Raw genomic sequence first — 21768 nt, 5'->3', positions numbered from 1 at the left:
TTGTCATTGTAACGTATTTGAGTTATAGGGTTTTGTTTTGTTTTTTATTTGCCACAGAGAGAGAAACAGCGAGAGATGGAACACAAGCAGGGGCAGCAGGAGAGGGAGAAGCAGGCTTAAGTGTGGTCGCTTAAGCTTTTCATTTTTCCACCATAGCATCTTTAAAATACAGATGTAGGAAAGAGATGTAAGAAACAGACGTTGCTCAGTTGAGTCTGTTTTATGTGTGTGTGCCAAAGCACATAAACATGTGCTGTACGAGGGAAGACTTTTTTTTTTTTTTTTAAAGATTTTATTTATTTATTTGAGACAGAGAGAATGAGAGACAGCATGAGAGGGAGGAGGGTCAGAGGGAGAAGCAGACTCCCTGCCGAGCAGGGAGCCCAATGCGGGACTCGATCCCGGGACTCCAGGATCATGACCTGAGCCGAAGGCAGTCGCTTAACCAACTGAGCCACCCATGCGCCCACGAGGGAAGACTTTTTGATGAGACAGAAAAAATACTGGACATGGTGGTGGAAGAGAAGATTAGACATTAGCTTTAAGCTCTCATACTTTATCTTCATAAAAATCCAAAGGAATCTTAAAAAAAACAAAAAAACAAAAAAAACCCTCCTAGAACTTTTAAATGAGTTTAAAGTGTTATGGGATAGAAGATCAGTGTACCAAGAAAAAAAAAATCAATGTACAAATATCTTTCACAATGAAGAACTGGAAACTGAAATTTTAAAAATTGCCATTTACAGTATCTCCACCACAAATGAAACAGTTTGATATTAAATACATACGATTCTGAAGGCTAAAAGCTACAAAGTGTTGACAAACGAAATTAGAGAAAACCTAAATAAATGGACAGACCAACCGTGTTCATGGAGTGGAAGATTCAGCAAAGTGAAGATATCAGTTATCCTAGAATTGTAGATATCTATCAAAGTCCCAGCAAGATTCTTCGAAGATATAATCAAGGCAATTCTAAAATTTATATGGAAAGATAAGGAAGCTAGAATATTTAAAACAGTTTTTTATAAGAAATAAAAAGTTGGAAGACTCTCACTACTCAATTTAGCTAGAGTAATCCAGTGCAGTACTGGCAAAAGGACAAATCTATAGCTTCTTGGAACAAAATAGAGACTCCAGAACTGGAGCCACACAAGTTTGACTACTGGTTTTTGACAAAGGTGTAATAGTGACCTTTGTTAGGGAAAAAGTTCTTTGATGTGACACCAAAATCATGATCCATAAAAGAAAAATAATGATTAATTAGACTTTATTAAAATAAAAGTTTTATCTGTGCAAGACACTGTTAAAGAGAATGAAAAAAAAAATACCACAGATTGGAAATAAACATTTGCAAATCACATATCCAACAAAGGAGGTAAACTCAGAGCATATAAAGAAGCCTCAAAACAAGAAAACACCCTCATTTTAAAAAGGGAAAATATTAGAACTGACATGTAGGAGAGGAAAAATTTCTTCTTCTACCCTTTTGAATTCTCAACTGGGACCCCTTTAGCAAAGGCTAGATTAACAACAGAAGACATGCAAATTTATTTAATGTAAGTTTTAAGTAATGCAGGAAACTTTGTAAGAAATGAAGAACTGGGGCACCTGGGTAGCTCAGTCAGTTAAGCATCTGCTTTCAGCTCAGGTCATGATCCCAGCGTCCTGGGATCAAGCCCAGCATCGGGTTCCCTGCTCAGTGGGGAGTCTGCTTCTCCCTCTGCCTGCCGCTCTCCCTGCTTGTGCTTTCTCTCTCTGTCAAATAAATAAATAAAATCTTTAAAGAAAAAAGAAATGAAGACCTGAAGAAATGGTTAAACCTGAGTGTTTATGCTAGGTTTGATGAAGAGTGGAAAGTCAGGGAACGGTGTTGTAGGACAAGTGTAAACGAAGTGTAGTAAAATGTGGGAAATTTATAGCAAAGCCTGTTTGTTCAGATTCCGCTGTGTCCCTTCATCTTTGGAGGTAAAGATATTCTTTTTCTCTGGGTATAGGAAAGGCACCTCTCATATAAGGATGTTATAGCCTGCTTCAGGGGAAAGTCCAGAAAGTCCTTTCTGCACATTCCTTATTTCAAATTCCTTCAGCTTGAAATATTCAGTATGTCAAGGTGCCAGCCAGCCATATTTTGGAGGTAGTATGTCCTGAACCTGGACAGACGCTTCACGAAAGAGCATACAAATGGCAAGTAAACACATGAAAAGATGCTCAACATTTTTACTCATTAGGAAATGCAAATTAAAACCACAAAGAGATACCATTTCACATGTATGATGGGTAAGATCTTTAAAAATACAATAGTGTTGTCAGTGATACAGAAGAACTGGAATTCTCATATATTTCTGGTGCTATGCAAATAGCATAACCATGTTAGAAAAAATTTGGCAGTTTCTTATAAAGTTAAGCATAAATTTATTGTATGACTCAGTAGTCTCAGCTCTAGGCATTTATGAGAAATGAAATGAGAGACATGAAAACTTATCACACAAAATCCTGAATACAAATGAATATAGCAGCCCAATGCATCATCGCCAAAAACCAGAAACAACCCAAGTGTCTTTCAGTGAGTGAATGAACATACAAACTGTTAAATTCATTTGATATAAAACTACTCTGCAGTAAAAAAGATCAAACCATTGATATACACAACAACATGGATAAATCTCAAATGCAGAGTTAATCATGATGTTTTCATGTTCCAAAGTTCAAGGACATGGAGTTTTGCATAACAAATAACATTAATGTACTGAATGAAGTTTTGTCCCCGTCCTAGGTAAGTTGTTAGTTTAGATAAATTTTCAGATGAGTATGGAATTACTCAGTCCCTTTACTGTAGCAAAGAACAAAAACAAAAAGTAAATGACTCTAAACAGAGAGCTCTGGATTTTATATGTGAAATGTTTGAATATATAAATATATATGTTCTATGAATATAGTTTATAACAATTATATTAGGCAACTTCAGGCATCAACATTTCTATTACTAGTTCTTATTTTTCATGGACCATATTGAAAATTTACATTTTTAGTAATATCTTGAAAATAGGGATCAAATTGATCTTTAAAAATTTTTATGAATTAGGCAACCATATGTGAACAAAGAGTTATGGATTTTAAATTTTACTTGGTCCTATTATGTAGTCAGGCTGCATCCTTTGGTTTGTTTCAGTTGGGAGACTTAATGTATCCTTTTATTTTGTGGACCTTGTGAGATATATAGGATCAGGCATACTTGCTACTGATAAAGAACCTAGGATCTGTGTAAAGAAATGTTTGCCTACCTTTGGTCACATAAATATTCTCCTATGTTTTCCCTTAAAAGTTTTAAAGCTTTGGCTTTTATGTTTATAGTTTTTTTTCTTTTAACTTGATTTAAAATTATATATGCTGTGAGGTAGGGGTTGAAGTAGTTTTTTCCATATAGCTAGCTATTCATTTGTTTCAACACCATTTGTTGACAGACTTTTCTTTACCCATTGTTGCTGTGTCATCTTTGTTAATGATAAATATCTATTTCTAGGCTCTGTATGACTTACTTCTCAGTTCTTATGTCAATACAACACTATCTTGATTACTGTGGCTGTATAGTAAATGTCTAATTCAGGTAAATCCTCCATCATTGTTCATAATTTGTCCAGATTGTTTTGGCTATTCTAGTTCTTGGCATTTCTGTATAAATTTCAGAAATAGGTTGTCAATTTCTATTAAAAAAAAAACTTGCTGGGATTATGATTAGGAGGCTATTGAATCCATAAATTAATCTGCAGAAAATGGACATCTTAATAATATTGTGTCTTCCAGTCCCTGAAAATGGTATATCTCTCCATTTAGTTACTTATTTTATTTAATTTTTCTCTCCAATGTTTTAAAGTTTTCAGTGTAGAGGTTTTGCGTACTTTTTGTTAAATATATTCCTAAGTACTTTGTTCTTTGATATTATTTTACTTGGAGGTTGTTTAAAATTTCCAATTTTCTGGTAGCATTTAACAACATAATTAATATTTGTCCACTGATTTTGTACACTGAAACATTCCTCAGCTCATTTAGCAGTTCTCACAGATTTGTTGTTGTTCTTGTTGATTCCTTGGTGTTTTTCTACTTAAATAACCATGTAATTTGCAAATATTCCTTACCATCTGTATACCTTTAATTTTTCTTATTTATTTTCCTGGCAGGACCTTCAGTACAGTGTTGAACATAGCAGACATCCTTGACTTTTTCTTGATCTTGAGGAAAACATTGAGTCTTTCATATTGTATATTGATGTTAGCTTTAAGCTCTTCATAGATTTCCTTATCAAGTTAAGTTTCCTTCTAGTCCTAGTTTTCTGAATATTTTAATTTTATTTTATTCTAAAATATCCATTTTGTAATTCTTATAATTTCTCTTTCTCCATATAGATTTTCTTAATCTGTTTATCCATTATGAACATAGTTATAATAGATATTTTAAATCTGTGTTGGATAACTCCAGCATCTGAGTCATTTTAGGGTCAGTCTTCATTGCGGTCATTGATTGACTTTTGGTATTACCTTCTTCATATCATGAATGACACATTGTGGACAGTTTGTATTCTGTTGTTTTCCTCTAAAGAGTTTTGAATTTTGTTTTGTTTTCCCTGGATTCAGATAACAAACTGTCTTTTCCAAGATTGGGCAGTAGCTGAAATCTTTGCTCAGTTCATTTAGTCCTAGCTGAGCTCCTTCGAGGCTGTGTATGTGTAATTCAAGTGTCAGCCCAGAGTTTAATACATAGGATTTGTGTACTTCCTGTATCCTTGCTGGAATATTTCTCCTCAGTTTCCATCTGCTATTAGCATCCTTTATTCTCTTCTCTGATTTAACAACAGATAAGGCTTTCTCCAAAATGTAGCCATTCTGCTCAGTATCTACTGGAACCTGTACTTCGGTAAAAAGCCATTAAGAACAGGAAGCTCACGCAGTGTTCCCTTCTTCCAATTGGCAACTCCCTCCCCAGTTTTCCTGTTTCTGGTTAACCTCTGGTGCTTTGAGATAGTTGTTTTTTTATATCTAGAGTTTTTGTGTCTAGAGCTTTATACTGTTACCTGTGAGAGGGTTGGTTCAAAACAAACTACTGCACATAACAGGAAGTGGGATTCCCTTTTTTCTCCTTTTGATTTGTGTAACATGGGTATGATATTTTCTCTTTTATTTTTATATTGGCAACTAGTGTTCTTCATTTTCTTCATTTCAGCTTTTATATTATATTCTTTCCTTCCACTTACTTTGGGCTTAATTTGCTAATCATTTTCTATCATGTTAAGATAGAAAATGAGATCATTGTTTTTAAGCCCTTCTTTATTTTTAATATAAGCATTTCAAGGTGTAAATATACATCTAAGCTCTGATTTAGCTGCATTCCACAAATTGTTAAATACTATACTTGCATTGTCATTCAGTTTGAAATATTTTTGAATTTTTAAAAATTTCTTCTTTGACACATGAGCTATTTAAGAGTATATTGCTATTGATTTCTAATTTAATTCCTTTATGCTTAGAAAACATACTCTGTATAATTTTACCCTTTGAAATTTATTGAGTTGTATTACAGCCCAATATGTGGTATATCTTGATGAACATTCTGTGTACACTTGAAAAAAATGTGTATTTTACAATTTGGGTGTAATATTTTCTAAATTTAAATATTAATTGGATCAAGGTGCTTGATGGTACCATTTGGAATAGTGTTACTAAGTATATATGCCTTTATTATTATTATATATAGATGATGTATTTACCCTTTTACTGTTATGAAGTTTTCCTCTATATCTGTGATAATACTTCTTCTCCCAAAGTCTGTTGTATTTTATATTAATATGGTCACAGCAACTCTTATGCTTACTGCTTGTGTGATATATCTCATTCTATTCTTTATACTTACAACCTGTTACTTTTACTTCCAGTGCATCTCTTATTTATAGCATATAATTGGGTATTTTTTAAAATGCAGTCTGACAATATCTGTGTTTTAATCATGAGTGCTTGGTCTTTTATATTTATTTAATTATTGATATGGTTGAATTTAGGTCTTCCATTGTGCTCTTGGTTTACTGTCATATTTGTCTTTTATCTCTGAGACTCATTTCCTGCCTTATTTTGTGTTAGTTGAATATTCAGTGTATTATATTGATTCTTCTATTGGAATTTTAGCTCTACCACTTTACTATTTAGTGGTTGCTCTAGGATTACCATATACACTTTAAATTACCGAAGTCTAGTTAGAGTTAATATTGTATTCCTTCTTGTTAAAAGAACCTTGTAAAAGTGGAATAGCATCTACCCACTACTCTATGAACCTTAATTTGTTTACCTTTTTGTAGATTATAATAAAGTTTCGTCTCTGTTCAGACATGAGTTATTTGGAACCAGTTTGCATCTTTTGAATCTTGCTTTTAAGCTTTAGTAGAATGTGTCCATTATCAACTTTTATTCTAGTAAGTTAGCCCCATTATTAAGGTGTGGCCTCTCTGAGGACCCTATCAAACACCTGTGTATTATGTAGTGTCTCTACTCTGATAGGAATGCTATTTTCATCCATGTGCAAGCTCTGCCTTCTACGTGCCAGTGGTCCTTTCACTGACTTCATGGTGTTTTACCCTATGAGTATATAGATTAGTACTCAGCCAAAGACTGCATCCATCTGCAAATCTCCAGAACATTCACTCTCTGCAGCACTTTCCTGTTTGGTACTGGCGCTGAAAAGGCTAGGATCCATGGCCCCTCTATATGTCAGTCTGTATCTGCATAACTCAGCAAGCCTACCAGGTTCCGCTTGGCTTGCCTCTCACTGTGCTGTAGCCTAGCAACTTCTTTGAGCAGTAAGCTACGGTGATTGTACGGCTTACCTTCAGTGTTGCCTGCTCAAACCATTTGTCCCCTATTACAAATCATTTACTTTTTAGGTGTTATTTAACACAGGTGCTTTTGATCATACTTGGTTTAAAGCATTTGTATAACATTTGGATGTAGAGGCTTTATTACAGTAGAAGAAACTATACCGAGCCTTGGAACATAATTCTTAGGCTTGTTTTTCTAGGAGAAATAGTGCTTTCTCCATGTCAAAGAGTAATGACATTTATAAATGAGTTCTTTTTTTCCTTTTATCTTACTTTTCACTTCTGAGTACCTAGGTGTCAGAGAAGAAATCCAAGTGGAAATGAAAACAACATATGAAAATTACTGGGATGTAGCTAAAGCAGTACTTAGAAGTTTTTAGGACTGAACATCACATAGAGAAGAAGAAAAGTTTCAAGTTGATAACCTCAGCTTTCACCTTGACAAAGTAGAAAAAGAAAAAAACCAATGAAACCTGGTGTTCAGGACAAAGAATGTAATAAAGATCAGGGAGGAAATCAGTGAAACAGAAAACAGAAAAACAACAGAGAAAAATTCACAAAGCCAATATGGTTCTTTGAAAAGATAATAAAATTGATAAAACTTTAGTCATACTGATGATCAGGCTAAAAAAGAGAAGACAAATTACAAGTCAGGAATGAGAGAGGTCGCATTTCTACAGATTCTACAGATGTTAAAAAAATAATAAAAACAACTTTATGCATATAAATTTGACAACTTAAATGAAAGGGATAGATTTCTTGAAAGACACAGACTACCAAAGCTCACTCTGGAAGAAATAGATATTTTAATAGCCCTATATGTATTTTCACAATTGAATTTGTAGCTAAAAGCTGTTATACAACATCCTACTAAAAGTCCTATTAATGCAATAAGACAAAAAAAAAAGGAAATTGAAGGTACATATCAGGAAAGAAGAAATAAAGCAGTCTTTGTTCACAGCTAACATGACTGTCTCTGTAGAAAATCCTAAAGAATAACCAAAAAAATCCTGGAACCTAATAAGTAATTCTGTCAAGGTTGCAAGACACAAAGTTAATATACAAAAGTCGGTTGCTTTTCTGTATATTACCAATGAGTAATTGATTTGAAATTAAAGACAGTATCATTTACATTCACAGCAAGAGAGGGAGAGAGAAAGGGGGAGAGATGATGGCGGGAGATACAGACCTAGGTATAAGTCTAACAAAATACGTACAAGATCTATATGAGGAAAACTGCAAAACTCTGAAGAATGAAATCAAAGAAGATCTAAATAAAAGGAGAGATAGTCTGTGTTTATGGATGAAGACTTAATATTTTGAATTTGTCAGCTCTTCTCAATTTGATCTATAGATTCAATGCAATCCCATCAGAACCTCAGCAAGTTACTTTGTGGTTATTGGTAAACTAATTCTAAACTAAGGTTTATATGAAAAGGCAAAAGAACCAGCATAGCCAACACAATATTGAAGAAGAACAAGGTAGGAGGAATGATGCTGCCCAACTTCAAGGCTTACTATAAAGTTACAGTAATAAAGACAGTATGGTATTGGCAAAAAGATAAATAGATCAATAAAACTTGATTAGAAAGCCCAGAAACAGACCCACACAAATATAGTGAACTGACCTTTGAGAAAGGAGCAAATATAATTTAATAGAGAAAGGATAGTCTTTTCAACAAATGGTGCTGGCCATGCAAAGAAATGAATCTAGACACAGACCTTATACCTTTCATAAAAATTAACTGCAAATGGATCATAGACCTAAATATAAAATGCAAAACTATAAAACTTCTGGAAGATAGGAGAAAGTCTAGGTAACCTTGGGTTTGGTAGTGAGTTTTGAGATACAACACCAAAAGCACAATCCATGAAAGAAAAGCTAATAAGTAGGATCTTATTAAAATTGAAAACTTGTCTGTGAAAAACACTGTTAAGAGAATGAAGAGAGAGCCATAGAATGGGAGAAAATCTTTGCAAAACACATTCTCTGGTAAGGGACTTATATCCAGAATATATAAAGAACTCTTAAAACTCAATAGTAAAAAAACTAACAACCCAATTTTTAAAAAATAAACAAAAGATCTGACAGACACCTCACTGAAGAAGACAATACTGATGGCAAATAAGCATATGAAAAGATACTCGGTATAATATGTCACTAGTGAATTGCAGGTTTAAACAACAATGAGATACTACTACACACCTAATAGAATGACTAAAATAAAAAACACTGCCAAACCCCCTGTGCTGATGAGAATGTAGAGCAACAGGAACTCTCATTTTGCTGGTAGGAATGCAAAATGGTATAGCCACTTTGGAAGACAGTTAAGCAGTTTCTTACAAAGCTATACAGTCCTAAAATATGATTCAACAGTCCTACCCCTTGTTGTTTATCCAAATCAATTGAAAACATACCTACACAAAAACCTGCACAGAAATGTTTATAATATCTTTATTCACAGTTTCCTTAACTTGAAAGCAATGAAGATAGCCTTCAATAGGTGCATGGATAAACAAATTATCATATACCCATAAATGAATAATGGAATATTGGAATAATATTGGAATGGAATGGAATAATGGAATATTGGAATAATAATGGAATATTATTCAGTGATAAAAGAAATGAGCTATCAGGCTTCAGAAAGACATTGAGGAACTTTAAATAAATATTGCTAAGTAAGAAAGCCACTCTGAAAAGGCTACATACTGAATGATTCCAAGTATATGAGTTCTGGAAAAGATAAAACTATAGAGACAGTAAAAAGATTAGTGGTTGCCAGAGACTTGGAGTGAGGGAAGGAGGGGAGGATGAATAGGCTAGCACAGGGGATTTTTAGGGGAGTGAAGCAATTCTGTATGATATTGTAATGGTGGGTACATGACAGTATACATTTGTCAAATTCCATAGAACTGAACAACACACAGAGTGAACCCTAAAGTAAACTATCAGCCTTAGTAATAATGTATCAAGATTCATTCATTAATTGTAAAAAAATATACCAAACTAATCCATGGTATTAATAGTAGGGGAAACTGTTGGGGGGGCGGTGCTCTACAGGAGCTCTCTGTGCTTTTTGCTCAAATTTTCTATAAACCTAAAATTGCTCTAAAAAACATAATCTGTTAGTTAAGGGGGAAAAAAACAACTTTCCACAAAGAAAATTTCAAGCCCAGATAGCTTAACTGGTGAATGATGCCAAGCATTTAAGTAAAAATAATACTAGTCTTCATTGATGGTCCCCAGTATCACACTGAGTTGGGGCTCCCCAGGACCACCTCCAGGGTTAGTGATTTGCTAGAAGGATCCACAGGACTCAGAAATCATTTTACTGATAGCTACATTTTTTTAACAGCAAAAATATATGCAACAAAATCAACAAAGGAAAAGGTCCATTAGGCAAAGTATGGGAAAAAACAGGTACAGGGCGCCTGGGTGGCTCAGTTGGTTAAGCGACTGCCTTCGGCTCAGGTCATGATCCTGGAGTCCTGGGATCGAGTCCCACATCGGGCTCCCTGCTCAGCAGGGAGTCTGCTTCTCCCTCTGACCCTCCTCCCTCTCCTGCTCTCTGTCTCTCATTCTCTCTCTCTCAAATAAATACATAAAATCTTAAAAAAATAAATAAATAAAAATAAATAAAAAAAAAACAAACAGGTACAAACTTCCAAGAGTCCTCACCCAGTGGTGTCCCACAGGATGTACTTAATTTTACCAACAGTGAATTACAGCAATATATATATATATATGTATTGTCTAACAGGGAAACTTTCTTGAGCCTAATAATCTAGGGTTTTCACCGGGGATCAGTCACACTGCCTGCATGACCAACTATAGTTACCAAAAACAGGTATTCACCATAAATCACCTTGTTTGTACAAACTGTCTAGACAGATAGATAAATTGGTAAGTGTGGTTCAAATGAGCAAAACAGTTTTTATCAGAACATTCTAAGAATTCAGTTCTCAAGAGCCAGCCAAGGGCCAGTCACAAAAGCAGGCCCTTCTAGAAATGTGTGAGATTTAAGTGAATCAGGCCTCTTTTTTGCACACAGTCCTACACAAACTGTTTCTGAAAATTGAAAAGGAGCAGATAATTCCTTACCTGCATTATCCTGATAGAAAACCTAACAAAGATTATACAAAAAAAATAAATTGCAATCCAATATCCCTTGTTAATATAGATGCAGGAATTCTCAACATAATATTTGCAAATCAAATTCAACAATATAAAAGTCCATCATACGTCATGACCAAAATTTTTCTAAAATGCAAGATTTGTTTAACAGTTCAAAAATCAATCAGTGTAATTTCACCATATTAACTGAAACAAAACTATATGATTTTTTTCAATAGAGAAAAAAGTAACAAAATCTAGTATCTCTTTCTTATAACTTTCTCTGCCAACTAGAAATAGAATAGAATTTCATCAATCTGTTCTAGGGCATTTGCAAAAAATTTACCCTTATACTTAAATGGGAAGATTAACCTTTTCCACTTAAGATTTGAGGCAAGACTGGAAGTTGGAAGTAGAAGTTCAAATCATTTTAAGCTGATTTATGATTCTTTACCTTCACACATGTATAGAACTTTAATAATAATAGTTCAGTGCAACAAATACTTTTTTTGTGTGTGTGTTGGGGGGGAGACTTTTATTACCCATATGGGTTTTTTTTTCTGTTTTTGTCATTTATTTAATTTCAAAATTATAAAATGGCTGTTGCAAAATTCTTAGGTTGTTTAGTTTGATTTAAGAGGAAAGGTAGTGCATGATTAAAATAGCGATGGGTGATTATAGTGTTTTGAGTAAAAGTGAACCATGTGTAACATCTATTCTGTTTGGTTTCAAAATGCTTAAACCCTTTTTTTTCCTCGTAGGTGTTGGTCCCCTGAAGAGGCAGGGACTCAGGACAAGGCTCAGGTAGTTTCTTGGATAAGTTAAATAAGCTTTTTCATTTTAACTTGCATGTAGGTCTTTCAGAATATGAATTTGCTTATAAGGCCTAGGTGAAAAGTCACAGTTGTATGAATGTTATTGGCAGAAGTTGAAGAATAATATTAATTGATAATATATCTCTTGTTTATTATGTAGACACATATTTTGCAAACATTTTTGAGTGCCAGTTATATACTAGGCACTGTCATACACACTATGGGGGAAACAAACCAGATATTGTAATGCAGAATGCTAAGTCTATGATAGAGGTACTCTCAGGGTAAGAGTTCAGAGCACAGAGGAGAGACTAACTAGGGATCAAGGAAGACTCTCCAGAGGAAGTGACTTTAGCTCTGAATCTTAAACCACAAAGGAATTAATTAGGTAGAGAAGGCAAACAAGGGAATGCCAGACAAAAGGTAAAGCATGTGAAAAAGCATGAAGATATACATAATCATGGCATTGTTCAGAGAACGGTATAGATAGATACTTCTAGGGTAGGACCTCTCACACAGTTTTGTGGTTGTCTGTTGTCCTAATAAGTAATAAATTTCTTATTACAAAATTGTGACTTACTCTTTGTGAATCAGTGGCTTGCACAACATTTAATAACAAGCACTCAGTAAATATTTCTTGAAAGAATGACCACAGTATGATAAAGGGCACCGTGTGTGTGTGTGTGTGTGTGTGTGTGTGTGTGTGTGTAAGCTCTTGTGGGAATTGATGGGGGCAAAGACTTTAAACAGTGATAGAGTTGAGACTTGGAAGATGAATAGAAAGTTACCATGCCAGTGAGTAAGGGATTAAAAAAAAAAAGGAACATTCTGGATAGGGGGACATATCCCAAAATATAGAGAGCATAGAGCTGCACTGGTTAATATGGTAGCCACTAGCTACACCTGACAATTTAAATTTAAATTAACTAGAATTGAATAAAATAAAAAATTTAGTACCTTAGTCACACACTTGCCACATTTTAAGTTCCTAATTACCCATCTATGACTGGTAGTATATAGAGTGGACATAGAACATTTACATCATCACAGAAAGTTCTATTGGACAACACTGTCATAATGTGTTTAGGAAACTTCAGGAATTTGATTTACTGACAGTGTAGGTTGCAATGACGTGACGGAAGTTACAAAGGCAAGGTGGAAGGAAATGAGGCAACAAGAGTAAGCTTAGTCCAAATTAGAGTGTTTTGAATGGCAAAAGGGGTTAGACTCAATCCCATGAGGTATCAGTTGGGTAGGGGTGAAGAGTATTTGGTTTTGATTGGTGAAGATAGGGGCTGGTGAATTGATCTGATTGGTGTTTTTAAAGAATCTTTGTGGCAGCAAGACAAAAGGTAGATTGAAAGGGTGAAATTAGTATTCAGAAGCTTATTGTATAGTAGATTTGTAGTCCAGATGAGAAAGATGCTAAAGACTGAACTAAATCAGAGGTAGTGAGGCTAGAAAGGAGGCCGACTTGACAGCTCTTTTTTTTTAATTTCTTTGTTATTATGTTATGTTAATCACCATACATTACATCATTAGTTTTTGATGTAGTGTTCCATGATTCACCGTTTGTGTATAACACCCAGTGCCTCAATCAGTATGTGCCCTCTTTAGTACCCATCACCAGGCTAACCCATTCCCCCACCCCCCTCCCCTCTAGAACCCTCAGTTTGTTTCTCAGAGTCCATGGTCTCTCATGGTTCATCTCCCCCTCCGATTTCCCCCCCTTCATTTTTCCCTTCCTGCTATCTTCTTCTTCTTCTTTTTTTTTTTTAACATATAATGTGTTCTTTGTTTCAGAGGTACAGGTCTGTGATTCAACAGTCTTAAACAATTCACAGCTCTTTAGAGATAGAATAGGTCTGAGGATTTGTTGTGGGAGCTAACAGCACTGGATGACTCTCATTTCTGGATTGGTCATATAAGTAGATGGTATAGGACATATATGGGAGAAAACAGTTTTAAAAAGAGAAAAAAGGTTATGACTGATTTTGGCCACATTAGCTTTAAAGATAAGTTCAATTGTCTGGAGTTGAGAATAAAATTCAGGACGAGATATGTGCTTCTGGGAGTCACCAGAGTGTAATTGGCTTGTGAAGCTTAGAGTTTGGATGAGATTGCCTAGGAAAAACAGGGAACTTGGAGAAAGAACAGCCGCAGACAGACCCTAACACTAATTAAGTGTGGAAAGCTAGGGCCATAGAAGGAAAGGGAGAAGGACTAGCTAGAGAAAAAGGAATAGTATTCATAAAGAGTTGCATCAAAAGAGCTGAAGGAAGATAGTACTTCAAGAGAGTTACCGATCCAGAGAAGTCATATAAGAGAACCAAAAAGTATATATTGGATTTGTTGAACAGGAAGTCATTAGGAACCTTTAGGTTGCTGAACTACCAACTGAATTCAACCTTCATTTTTGGTGAATTTGTAAAGGGTCCTTGGGAGTCCCAGAACTGATAGGGCCTTCAGTCATGTAAGTTACCCTTGCTTTATTTGTAAAGTGATAGCACACCATGGTATTTTTCCTATTATAAAGATCAAGTGAGAGAATAAGAGAAAAATATTTTTTTAATTTTAAAGTTTTTCTTCCAAGTTTACAGAATTATGATTACTTTTAGGTGAAATCTAAATTTAAGGTAAGCAAATCAGAGGGAGGATTTTAGGTAAAGACAGAAGACACAAAGACGTGTCTTGGTGTAGAATATTGGGATTCTAGAGGACCCATTGGAGTTGTATGAACAGTGGAGGTATGAGCCAAGAAAGAGGAGGGGCAGGGCTGGGCTGAGTGAGGAAAATAAATAGAATATTCTGTTTTACAAACCACTGGTTGAACACCGTCCTAGGCAGATCTGGAATACCTTAGATAAGTTTGGAGCCTTTTTTGTACTGCACAAATAGATCACTATTCCTTAGATGTGTTCAAACTAATTAATGAGGTGAGCCTCTTACTCAAGGGGTTCAGTTTTGTGGGAGCTGATTGGATGAGGGACAGATTATCTGGGAAATGAGAAATTATTTATAGCCTAACCAAGAATAATTGGAAAGTCTTTTAACATATCTGGTTATCATGCCTTCCATGGCCTCTAGAGATGTAATTTCTAATAGCAGATGTCAGTACCAGACATCTTTGTGTTACTAATAGGAAAAGAGAACACCAATTTCACTCATTTCATTTTCTTCCTTCCATCCTGCTCAACCTCCACCTCAGAGGGAAGCAGAGAGGGAAGAAGGAAGGGAGGGAGAGTGAGAGAAAGAGAGACACTTTGGTTGCACATGTGAAGACCAATTCCTATTCCACATTCCTCCATTCACAGCATACCTTGCATGAGCTTTGCTTCTTTCCTAAGGTTAATTTTACACAGATGCATTGAGCACAATTGTTTACTCAACTTACATGCTTTAAATTTTCTTTTCAGTAGAGTCTGGCTGGAAAGTGGGTGGGGGGCTTGTGTGTTGGCTTTGAGAGAGTGAAATCTCAGCAAAAAACATTTACTTTATGTGACCCTTTAATGCCCACCTCATATGAAACAATAGCTTCAACATATAGTCAAATCGGGGAGAAGAGAACTCTTTCTCGTAGAAGAATTTCAAATAATAAACATAGATATTCATCCTTTCAGAAGATGGAGTCTAACTCTCAACCCCTCATCCTGAGAGTGGGCTAATTTAGTGACTTACACCTGGCAAACACCACCTTCACCAAGTGATCAGGGTCCACCTTACCCTGTGTCTCATGGCTCTCCCGGGCCCCAGCCATGATGAGATGCCAGTGGCACCTCTGTGGTATTTTCTTCAAAAACTCATAACCCCACTCTAGCCCTGAGGAAAACACCAGGCAAGCTTAAATGCAGAAACATTCTACAAAAATACCAGACAGTATTCCTCAAAATGACCAAAGTCATGAAAAACAAGGAAAGACTGAGAAACTGTCGCAGGCCAGAGGAGACTGGCGTGTCAACTAAATGTGCTGCCAACTAGATTGTGGAAGAGAAGAAGGACAGTAAAGGAAAACTGGTGAGATCTGAATCAAGTCTGGAGTTTAGTTAGTAGCAATACAGCGATGTTGGATTCTTGGGTGTGATAAACGTACCGTGGTGATGTAAAGTATTAACAATAGGGAAAACCGGTGAGAGGGATATGGGAACTCTCTGTAGTATCTTTGCAACTTTTCTGTAAATCTAAAGTTATTCTAAAGTAAAAAACTCATTAGAAATAAATTAATTAATCATAACACTGACAAAACTGTTGCCTGGAGACTGCCTGCCGTGAGCAGAGACCATTTAGAAATAGTAATAGCTTTTTCTGTGATGTGATTATGTTCACTGTGCTTGAAAGGAAAGAAAGGAGAGAAGTGGTTCTCAATGGGAGTGCCCTTGTAAGAACAAGTAGGTGTAATTCAGCACAAAAATAGATTCACATAATACAAAGTCCAGATTTTCTTGATGCTTACAATTGTTTGTCTAATTTAGAAAGAATTGTAAAAAACTATGCTAACATTCACTGTCAACCCCAGTAGTGATGGAGGAAGTTTCTGTCCCTCCTTACATCAGTGTTGCTTTCTCTTTTAGGAGCACAGACGGGGCAGGGTGTGTATGGTGGTGACGGTGGCGTGTTATTTATTATTGTTTGTGGTACCCTAATGGGGTGGAAAGGAAGGTCTTGACCAAAATGCAGGGTATGGTGATTAAGAGTATGGACGCTGGTGCTACACTACAGGGATTTGAACCCTGACTCCACAGATTCTGTGTGAACCTAAGCAATATACTTAATCTCTTTGTATCTCAGCTTCTTCATCCATAAAATAAAATGTTAATTGTACTTCATAGGGTTTTTGTGACACTTAGAACAGTGACTGACATGTAACAAGTGCTCAGTAGGTGTTAGTCATACCTGTTTTTATTATTTGTAATTATCAAGTCACAAATGTTGAATGGCGGCTATTGTGAGATGCTATTGTTTCAGTACTGTAAACACTGTTTTTGTTTTTTTTTTCCTGCTGTCTTCAAGATTTTCTCTTTGGCTTTGGTTTTCAGCAGTTTAACTTTGGTATGTCTAGGGGTGTGTGTGTGTGTGTGTATCCTGCTTGGAGTTCTTTGAACTAATTTGGCCTGCGGTTTGTTATGTTTCATTAGTTTTGCAAAGTTCTTGACCATTCATTTTCTCTTTGGTTATTCCTTCCACCTCCCTTCTCTCTCCTCTCTGTCTAGGATTCGGGTTATACATGTTTAATATGGTACCACAGATCTGGGATGTTCTGTTCTTTTTATCTTCTTTGTGTTTCATTTTGGATCATTTCTGCTCCCTTCTTTTCAAGTTGGTTGTTTCCTGTGCTGTATCCAGTCTGCTGCTAAGGCCATCGAAAGGAATTCTTTATTACTTATTTAATACCTGACATTTTGTGTTAAAGAATAGTAGAAACTGAGGTAAATAGTATTTATACTCAGAAATGGACATCTCTCTGTCAGGTAGGCAGTTAGTGTGCACTTCAGAGTCATTCTAGCCAGTAGTTGAATTGGATGTGGGCTTTATTGTTACTGTAGTTATCTTCGCTATACCAGACTCTAATTGTCTCTAGTGGTGGGCTTCTGCTACCATCTACTTAGCAAGGGTGGGTTCTGGAGTACTTGCAGGTTTTTCCTAGTGTTCCTACTCCCCGGGAATGTTTCCTGACCTTCTTTCTCATAGAAGCTTCTAGCTTTTGCTTTCCATGACAGAAGGGTCCAAGAATTGGCAGCTTTGTACCACTTACGGGATTCTCTTAGGTCTCTTGCTCTGTTATTATTTCTTATAAGCCCCTGTGAAAGAACTAGTGAGTGAGTGCATACCCTTCTTATGTCTAATGCTCCCAGGAATGTGTAAACTGTCACACTAGTCCACACACAGCTTTTAATAATTTGTTAAAATTTTCAGGTGTTTTTCTTCTTCTCTGACTTTTATGATGACCACTGCTTCCTTTGGGGGTATGTGTCCTGTGTCTCCTTAGAGAGGCTTGTCACCTTTTGGAATTCAGTTTACCTGATTGTCTTGTGACCTAAACTCTGATGGGCCCAAAACAGTTACATCCTACAGATTGTCTGGCTCTTTCTCATTGTCAATGTGGAAGCAACATCATCTAGAGACTTTCTACATTCTAAGCAGAGTGGACCTCCCTTCTAATCATGATATATCTTTTACACATAAGTTAAATAGTTCTAAGACAAAAATAATTCACCCATAGAACTGCCTTTTCTAATTTTAAATCTAACAGTATTAATTTAAAAGTAATTTAGGGTGCCTGGGTGGCTCCATCGGTTAAGTGTCTGCCTTCGGTTCAGGTCATGATCCCTGGGTCCTGGGATTGAGTCCTACATCTGGCTCCCTGCTCAGTGGGGAGTCTGCTTCTCCCTCTGCCCCACCCCCCACTTGTGCTCTCTCTCTCTCTCTCAAAAATAAATAAATAAATAAATAATAATTTAAAGTAGTAGTAGTTTTAAAAATAATGTTAACTAGTAGTTATAAAAATAATTTAAAAAGTAATAGTAGCAATGCTGAAATGAGTGGATAGAAGTATATTCTTTAATAGGCATTTTGCATACCATGGAGAGATGGTATAAAGTGTGCTGTGTAATGAAGTTAGTTGTGCATCAAGATGCTTTGATTCTGTAGTGTTAGAAAAATGGGCCTCCTGCCATGCTCTGCACTTAGTTATAAAATCTTTATAATTAGTATTCTACTTTTGGATTAAATCAGATCAAAGCAATGGTGACTCATTTTTGCCTTAATTCTTTTTCTATTTTAAATACAGGATGAATAAAGAATATGTCACTCAGAATGAATCTGAATATTATGGTATAGCTTAAATGCTGTAACAGTTCCACATAATTCTATAGCAACTCACAATAATTGTGAGTGTTAAAGTAAAAAAGCAATGTCCAGGCATAGGGCCCTACACTTTGCCACAGTTAACCAGTTTTTGTGGCATAATAACATTTTTAGGTTTATGCCATTTCGTAATTCTCCACCGGTCACATATATCCCCAAATTAGAGCAATCGCTGAGACTGGTGACATAAACTTCTCTTCCAGCATCATTTGGAATCAATTTGTTGGTTTAACAAACCCAACATCAATCCAGTGAAAAAGCAAAAGAAGAAAAAACAAATGGACAAAATCTCCAAACAATAAAGAAGTCTTTGGGTAGGACTTGGATTCACAAAGACAGTTCAAGGCATCCTGACCTCTTTCTTTCCAAGTAGTGGGAGGATTTCTGGTTCTAGTGGCCTCACTCTTGAGGTCACTTTGCCCTATCACATATTTGAAGATTTGTTTTTCTCTGACTTTTAGAATTGTGAAATACATTAATTTGTTTTCCAGCTTTTATTTTAAACCAGAAACAGAGTGGTCAGTAATTTGCTCTTTTGTGATGTTTTTACTGTTCTTTGCTGTAGTTCCCTACATGCTGCGATGTAAATTTTTAAAGATTACCAACATAGCTTAGCTATTTTATTTTCTTAAATGTTACTTTTGTTTTAACATTTAACATTTTAGTTATACTTTTTATATATTCTCCATAAGAATGTTTTTTGCTCCGTAGAATTCCACCTTGCATATTACATTACACAGAAAATATGATGTATAATTTAACAAAATCCGTTCTAAAAGATTTAAACCATATGCACTTAAATGTAATGGCCTTTTTCCTACTTTCTATCTGTGGCCCAACCTCCTCTATCAGTTTATTTTACATCTTCAAGGGAGCATAGAGGAAAAAATATATAATATGAACAAAAGAAGTAAGTTTTTATTGAAAGTAAGCTTGTGATGATGCTCTTATTGTTTTTATGACACAGACCACCTCAGTGATCCTGAACATTTGCAGTGATCAATCCTTTGATTTGCATTAGAAGTTTGATATTTTATTCAAGTATTTCTATAACTGACATTTACTATAATTACCTAAAGCCCTAAAAGAGAAATGAAATTCAGCAGTAGATGAGGGCAAGTCACTCCATAGCACATTCTGAGGCATTTGCTCTGAGGTAAGAAACAAAGAAACACAACTGAGGTTCTCCATATTATGTGCTTTTTGCTTGCAGAATCAGAAGATGAAACCTTGCTATGAGATTGGGACTGGTTTCAAATTCCACTTTTTAATCAGTGTATAAAAATGATGAATGTGGGGCACCTGGGTGGCTCAGTTAAGCGTCTGACTCTTGATTTCGGCTCAGGTTACCATCTCAGTCATGAGATTGAGTCCCAAGTTGGACTCAGTGCTGGGCGTGGAGGCTGCTTGAGATTCTCTTTCTCCCTCTCCCTCCACCCCTCCCCTATCCCCCTCTCTAAAAAAAAAAAAAAAAAAAGATGAATGTATATTCACACTTGAATTTTCAGCACCTGGTATATATATTTTATGTCTGTACTAGGTGTTTTTAATGCTTTTTTTTCCATAGATCTTTTTACCTGCGGAAGGACAAGCTTCTAAACTTCAATAGTAGAGCATCAGGAACTCAAGTCAAAAATTGAGGGTACAAGAATAAGAAAGAAAAAGGGGGATTTCTTTAGTTTGGCCAATTTTGTTTATTTTCTAGAGTGGAGATGGGGTGAAAGGATAAATTTGGTCTTTTCCTTTTTACCAGTTTTTGCAAGATTTTTAAATTTCTTTTTCAATCATTTTGGTTTGATTAGAGTCCCATCATTACCACTCTCTGCCACTGATAGTCCTGTTTCTGCCCACAAATATTGCCATGATGACTAATGATATTGAGCACCTTTTCATATATCTGTTGGCCATTAGTATGCCTTTTTTGGAAAAAGATGGTCCTTTGCCTATTTTTAAAAATTGGGTTATTTGTGGCGTTTTTTTTGCTGTTGAGTTGTGTGAGTTTCTTGTATATTTTGGATATTAACCCTTTATGGGGTATGTAGTTTGCAAATATTTTCTTTCATTCCATAGGTTACCTTTTTATTTTATTGATGGTTTCCTTTGCTGTGCAGAAGCTTTTTAGTTTGACGTAGTCCCACTTGTTTATTTTTTGCATTTATTACCGTTGGTTTTGATGTTCAATCCAAAACATCATCACCAAGACCAGTTGTCAAGTCGCTCACCAACCATATTTTCTTCTAGGAGTTTTATGGTTTCAGGTCTTATGTTAAGTCTTTAATCCATCTTGAGTTGATTTTTGTGTAAGGTATAAATGGTGGTCCGGTTTCATTCTTTTGCATGTGGCTGTCCAGTTTTCCCAGCACCATTTGTTGAAAAGACTGCCCTTTCCCCATTGTAGATCTTTGACTCCTTTATCATAAGTTAATTGACTGTATGTGTGTGGGATTATTTCTGGGCTCTCTATTCTATTTCATAGACCTATGTATCTGTTTTTATTCCAATATCATACTGATTACTATAGCTTTGTAATACAGTTTGAAATTAGGGAACATGATGCCTCCAGCTTTGTTCATTTTCAAGATTATTTTGGCTATTTGGGTTCTTTTGTGGTTCCATACAAATTTTAGGATTTTTTTTTTATTTCTGTGAAGAATGCCCTTGGAGTTTTGATAGGGATTGCACTGAACCTGTAGATCGCTTTGGGTAGTATGGACATTTTAACAATATCTTTACATTTATTTGTGTTCTCTTCAATTTCTTTCATCAATGTCTTACAGTTTTCAGTGCACAAATTTTTCACCTTCTTGGCTAAATCTTTTTCTAAGTATTTTATTATTTTTGATGCTATAGTAAATGAGGTTGTTTTACTTCTCTTTCTGATAATTTCTTGTTGGTGTTTAGAAACATGACTGATTTTAATATATTGTGTTTTTTATTCCTTAACTTTACTGAATTAGTTTATTCTAACAGCATTTCAGTGGAATCTTTAGGCCTTTTTATATCTGTAATATCATGTCATCTGCAAGTAGAGATAGTTTTACTTCTTTTCTGATTTGGATGCCTTTTATTTTTCTTGCCTAAATGCTCTGGGTAGCACTTCCAGTGGAAAATTATTTCTT

The 21768-nt window shown here is 35.5% G+C and overlaps 1 protein-coding gene and 1 long non-coding RNA gene across 5 annotated transcripts in view; both read left to right on the top strand.

Moving 5' to 3' along the window:
* KIAA1328 (KIAA1328 ortholog) overlaps positions 1–21768 on the top strand; it is a 326771-nt gene that overhangs the window by 67777 nt on the left and 237226 nt on the right. The window lies entirely within an intron of this gene.
* On the top strand, positions 275–20823 carry LOC145716758 (uncharacterized). The gene is made up of 2 exons (XR_014139630.1): positions 275–10280; positions 10515–20823. It is a non-coding gene; the product is annotated as an uncharacterized LOC145716758 (long non-coding RNA).

This window comes from Leptonychotes weddellii, chromosome 13 (assembly GCF_054177405.1).
Source record: "Leptonychotes weddellii isolate Sample4059 chromosome 13, ASM5417740v2, whole genome shotgun sequence".
Classification (NCBI taxonomy): Eukaryota; Metazoa; Chordata; class Mammalia; order Carnivora; family Phocidae; genus Leptonychotes; species Leptonychotes weddellii.
This window is presented reverse-complemented; position numbering and strand designations above follow the sequence as displayed.